The sequence below is a fragment of the Cupressus sempervirens genome, chromosome 10 (genome assembly GCF_028749045.1).
Source record: "Cupressus sempervirens isolate cs-2001-9-10 chromosome 10, ASM2874904v1, whole genome shotgun sequence".
In the NCBI taxonomy this organism is placed as follows: domain Eukaryota; kingdom Viridiplantae; phylum Streptophyta; class Pinopsida; order Cupressales; family Cupressaceae; genus Cupressus; species Cupressus sempervirens.
Genome location: NC_143127.1, coordinates 879,199,396 through 879,206,257, shown reverse-complemented (window position 1 = coordinate 879,206,257; position 6,862 = coordinate 879,199,396).

Genomic DNA, 6,862 nt, shown 5'->3' with positions numbered 1-6,862 from the left:
CATTTATCTCTCATGGATTTGATTGCTAGATCATCAGCATTTGATTAGTTTCTCACAATTTCTCCCTCTTTGACAACAATGCCAAAGACATATTAGCATCTTAATATGCAAGTGTATCTTTTGCAGGTTCATTCAATTTCTCCCTCTGTCACCTTGCTTGTGACTGATTTGAAACTTCAACACTTCTACTACTTTAGGCATGAATCCTATAGTAAACAACATCTACATCAATGTGTAAAAATCTTTTAACAATCAGCTCATTTGATGTAGAACATTCTTGCTTTTGCTTCAAGTAGCCTTGGCTAGGGGTATCACCCTTAACTTACCTCTAAGATATCAAGATGCTAGCAATTTGTTCCTTTGAGGTAACATATTCCATCTTCACTTGTTTGTCTTCTACCAACTCTCTTACATAGAGATACTTGATTACATTATGCTTGATTTTAGCATGCATTACAAGGTTCTTTGATATGTTGATAGAACTTTTATTATCACAATAAGGTATTACATGCTCAATTACATCTTCCTTCATAACTTGTAGCAAATTTTTGATCCATACAATATTGGTGCAATTTATAGCAACTGGAACATATTCAGCTTCAGCAGTGGACTGTGAGGTACAACTTTACTCTTTTCTAGTCCATGTAATCAACCTTTTTCCCAAGAAAAATGCTCCTCTACTAGTGCCTTTTCTATCATCAATGTTACCTCCCCAATCTACATTAGTACAGGCTCTTAGTTCAAACTTTTCACTTCTCTTGTAGTACAAACCAAAGTCATTAGTATTTTTTAGGCACCTTAGTATTCTTTTTACTACCATTAAGTGATTTTCTCTTGGATTTGTACAAAATCTTGCCACTATTTCAACAACTAATGCAATGTTTGGTCTACTATGTACAACATATTGCAACTTTCCAATCATTGATCTATACAATGTCTGATTCACTTCAATAGACTCATCATTCTTGGATAGCTCATGGCCTGTTGCCATTGGTGTGCTAACTAGTTTTGAGTCTTCTAACCCAAATGTCTTGAGTATCTCCTTGATGTATTTGGATTGGGTCACAAATATTCCATGCTTCAATTGATGTACTTGTAATCCAACAAAGCATTTGATTTCTCCAAACATTGACATCTCAAATTCATGCTTCATTTGATCAGAAAAATCTTTTTAAAAAACATCTTTTCCTCCAAATCTTATATCATCAACAAAGATTTCTACTATCAAAATGTCTTTTCCTTTTTCAGCTTTGATGTATAAGTTGTCATTGTCATCCATTCTCTCAAATCCTATCTTTACAAGATATTTGTGTAGTCTCTCATACCATTTTGTAGGTGCTTGCTTCAATCCATAAAGTGCTTTCTACAGTTTGCAAACCATGTTCTTGTCATCTACAAATCCCTCTGGTTGTTCTATGTAGACTTCCTCTTCCAGTATACCATTCAGAAAAGAAAACTTAACATCTATTTTGTACACTTTGAAACCTTTGTATGTAGCATATGCAATTAATGTTCTTACTCCTTCCATTCTTGCAATAGGGGCAAATGTTTCCCCATAATCCAATCCTTCTTCTTGTGCATAGCCTTTGTAAACTAGTCTTGCTTTATTTCTTGTTATCTCACCATTCTCATCAAGTTTGTTTCTAAGCACCCATTTAGTACCAATTACATTCTTATCAACTGGTTTAGGAACTAGGGTCCATGTTTTGTTCTTCTCAATCTAATCTATCTCCTCTTCCATGGCTTTATACCAGTCATCATCTTGCAGTGCATCTTTCACTATTTTAGGTTCAACCTTGCTTAGTATACATGATTCATTCCTTGGTCTATTCCATGTCATTGGTCTGGCATCGTTGTCACCAATGATTTCATCTACAGGGTGATGTCTTCTCACATACTTGGCTAATCTTGGTTCTGTCCTCCTTTCCATGTTTGATTTTTCAGCTTCAAAGTCATTTTGGTCTTCTCCATCCAGTATTTTATCATTCCTGTCATGTATATTGTTTTTAGAATCAGAATGTGCACTTTCTACATTCTGCAGCTCCACATTCACTGGCTGTGACTTAGTAGATAATGAATTTTTTTGTTGATTTCCAACTTGATTTGCAGCATTATCTTCAACAGTCATTCCTTCATAGAAGTATAAAAAGGATCTATAATCCTCTGTTTTCTTGGACTCATCAACTTGGACTTCTCAATGCTCATCAAAATTTACATTTGCACTCTACACAATCTTGTTAGTGTTAGTGTTCAAACACTTATATGATTTTCTCTTAGTGGAGTATCCAATGAATATGCCTCCATCACTCTTTGCATCAAGCTTACCATTTTTACTATCTTTAAGAATATAGAATTTCCAAACAAAGACTTTGAAATGCTTAATATTAGGCGAGTGACCATACCATAATTCAAAAGGTGTTGCATTTGTACCTCTGTTGACTTGGACTCTATTCAATTTGTAGACTACAATACTTGCAGCTTCTCCACAATAGTTTAGTGCAACATTTTTCTCCATCATCAAGGTTCTAGCATAGTTAATCAATAACCTATTCCTTCTTTCAAAAATACCATTCTAATGTGGGGTCCTTGGTGCTGATGTTTGTCTTTTGATGCCTTTTTCATTGTAGAATATCTCAAACTCTTTTGATGTGAATTCACCTCCTTTGTCTAACCTTAGGCATTTCAAGTTCTTTCCTATTTCCTTCTCAACTCTCTGAAAATACCACTTAAACATTTGAAATGCATTAGATTTTTTTCTTCAAAAACATACTAGTCATCATCCTTCAGTAGTCATCTACAAATAGCATTATGTATCTATCTCCTACATAGCTTTGCACTTTTATTGGATCACATAAGTCTATATGGACTAGTTCTAGTACTTCTCTGGAAGTGTATGTTTTTCTTTTGAAACTAGACTTAGTCATCTTCCCTAGTTGACACTATTTGAATATTGTGTTTTCAGGTTTCTTTAATTTGGGCAACCCTCTGTCCTTCTTATTGTTGTTGATGCTAATCAGATTATCAAAGTTAACATGACATAGTCTTTTATGCCACAACTACACATCATCAAGTCTAAGAACAAGACATGTTGCCTCTTCCATATATAGGCAAAATAGAGTACTCCTAGTTTGTTCACCTTTTCCTATCAGATTTCCATCAGTGTCATAGATTTTGGCAATTTTGTTTTCAAATTTAACTTTGCAACCTACATTGTCTAACTATGACACACTCAACAAGTTGTAGTTCAATCCTTCAACACAGTATGCATTATCACATAAAATATTCTCTATGAGTTTAATAGAGCCTTTTACTTTGATTTGACATGGACCATCATTACCAAATCTAACACTATTTCTATCATATTGAGTAAAGGTAATGAACTTATTTTTATCTCCTGTCATGTGATGTGAGCATCCACTGTCTATGATCCACTGGTCATTCTTGTTCACACAGATAACCAATGTTTTTTCTTTATCTTCATCTTTATCGAATTCATCCTTCATGGCCACATAGAGTACTTCGTCATCATTTTTATCAGAATCTTCTTCAAAAATGTAGCATATCTTGCTTTTTTGCTTGTAATATTTTCTATCATCTTCTCTCTTGTTCCTATACTTGTTTCCTTCTTTATATTTTTTCTTCTTTGTACATCTTGCAACAATATGACCTACTTCATTACAATTGAAACTTATGATAAGGAGCTTACCTTTGAATTTACCTTTGCCTCTATGGAATCTCCTAGCCAGTAGTGTTTCTAACTATTCCACATGTTCCTCTTTTGCATTGCTATAATTGGATGCATGTTTTCTCTTTCTTTTCTTCTTGCTTGATGTCTCCTCATCAGTGTCTTTTATTGTAATCTTGGCCTTGAAAGCAGATTCAAGATTCTCAGGTCTGTAGTTATCAAAATTGGATAATTCAAATGTAGTAATTCTTCCCACTATTCCTTCAAATGTTAGTGTGTTTCCTTGTACACACCTTAGCTCTTGAAAGGCTAAAAATCTAATAGCATAGATAGGGAGCAAAGTTCATAAGTATTTGTTGATGACAATTTCTTCTTTCAATTGACCACCTAGACTTCTTATTGCACTTTCTACTTCTTTTATTCTTATAGCATACTGAGCAACATTTTCACTTTCCTCCATTTTCATGTCATCAAACTTTCATCTTAGATTCTCTCTTTGTGCTCTCTGGACATTCTGATCTTCTCCATAGATATCTGATAAGGCTTTCCACATCTTGAAAGTAGTGTCACAATCTTTGATGTCATCATATTCTGCATAACTATGTGCAGAGGCAATCTTTAGCATTGCTCTATTGTGCTCCTTCTTTTTATTCAAATCATTTGCAGTAAGATGTCCTGTTGGATTTACATGCTCTGTTCCAATTGAGGTTTGTGCATAGTCACCTAATGATCCAAGGTGTAGTTTCATCAGACTTTTCCATGCAGAAAAGTTGTCTTTGTTGAGCTTAGGAACTTCTCTCTTGGACATCTTGATCTTCTTGCTTCTAGTACCTTGAAACTAAATCAGCAGATGGCTCTGATACCAATTGTTAGAAATACTTTACAATAACTTGGGGGGGAGTGAATCAGTTATTCAAGGTCCAAATTTCCTATTCAAACTTTTCTCTAAGTATAGTCAACCCATTCAAATATTCATTCATCCAAGATTTAACTTTTCTAACTTGCAAGTTACTATAATTCAACATGCAAGCCTAACACACAAGAAATTAACACGACATAGTGATTTACGTAGAAACTCAATTTGAAAAAAACCACTAGTAACATCCTACTCAATTCTCACTCTTCTGAAGTGATGCCCTATTAAAAGCTTACAACACACTATTAAATGTGACCTTGTTAGAGGATTTAACCACCCAGTTAGAAGTGGGCCTAGTTAGAGGACTTTAGAACATTCACTTGGAATGTCACCCTGTTAAAGGATTTACAAATGGCTATTAAACAAACCTAAGTCCATAGTATTTTCATCTCTAATACAATTGGTAGAGAGTATTAGAAAATATTTGACTTGACTACTACATACAACTTAACTTGTAGATCTCAGATCATTTCTTAGCTCATACCATTGCCTGGACTTCAATCTCTACAACTTTGACAGCTTGCCCTCCTTTTAAGCTTAGTCCCTTTTAGTCTCCATGCTCAATGTACTAGTGCAATTATCCCTTCATGATGACCACTTGTAGAAGCAAAGCCTCTGTGCTCTTCCTTCTTCTAGATGTCTTCTCCTTGACACCCTTCTAACCACTTCGTAGTTTAGCTCTTTGGTAGTAGCAACATCAACAACATTTGCTTCTTGGTCTATGATTCCTTAAATAGAAGTCTTGTAGTTGTTTTCCCACTCGATTCTTTCATTTTTGAATTTCAATTCATATGGATTAGGTAGGATTCATTACATCTAACCCATATTTTATTTCCACTAGAAACTTCTTGAATCATCCTCTTGAATTCGCCTAAAACCAATTTGCATAGAATTCTATGCCACTAGCTCATCATCCTTATCTTCCAAATAGTTCACCAAATTCAAGGTAACCACTTTGTTGGCTTAGATTTGATGAATCTTTATTATTTAAAATAATGTAGCAGCTCAGTACTAGTGAAATACTAGTGCTTGGTACATACTATGTTACTCGGCATCAACTATGTATTTCCTAATGCTCGGTACTTGAAAATCATTCAACACCAACTAAGATTTTCTGATGCTCAGCACTTGAACTTTACTTGACACCTAAAGATCACTCGGCATGCACTAGAATTTCCTATTACTCGGCTCCAACAAGGAATTTTCTCGGCTTCGACTAACTTGCTCAACACCCAGTAATGATCTTAGTTTAAGCTTTGTAGTCAACCATGTTACAACTTCTTCCTCTAATGTTTCTAACTGTGATCAACCTTTGTATCTTTGAGTAAGTTATCAACACATCATTTAGCCATTGTCTTGATTGATACTTGCACTTCATTACAACATCATAACTCAACCTTTCCATTAGGTACTCTTGTTACATCTTGTTGATCAAATCCTCTTTATCAATCAACTAAGTAATAGTACTTGGATCTTATAAGAAAATGTCATTCCTACAAATAGCAGGTTTGACATCAATGACAAAACAATGATTGAAAACAACAATCTTCTTTCTTTGCAACAATCTCCGTCTTTGATCTTCATTAATGAGTTTTTCAATAAGATTTCTAACATTCTATGTAATGAGTACTTTTTCTAGTTATCCCCTTATATATAATATTAAAAAAAACTTGAAAATTTGTCCACATGTAATAGATCAATTAGTGCACATTTAAATTGAAGGATTAGAATTCATAACTTAGACTAAAAATTTTAATTTTAAATTTAGAATACCATATTAAAAATCACAATATGAAAAAAAAAATCACTTAATGACAAACCAACTAAATTAGGGCAGGGTGACAATATAAAAGAGAATTATTGACTTTTCTTGAACAATAGAAGAACTTATACAATCATAATATTAACATTTCTTTAACAATAGAACAACTTATATAGTCAAAACATTATATTTTTTTGAACAATAGAAAAACTTATACAATCATGATGTTAGTTTTTCTTAAACAATATAAGAACTGATACAATCATTTGGAGTCCTAGTATGATGTCAAAATTTCTTTTAAAACTACAATTCTTTAGAGAATTAGGTCCAATAGTTCGTGGGTGCTCTAACAAGAAGGTGAATGAATTACTCAATGTGTGATTTTGGCTTATTATTATTAGTTATAAATATCTTGAAAATATTCATTTTTTGATTGAGATTTCCATGCAAAGTTGCTAATAAACCATACAAGTTGAAGGTACAATTGTTGTAAAATAAA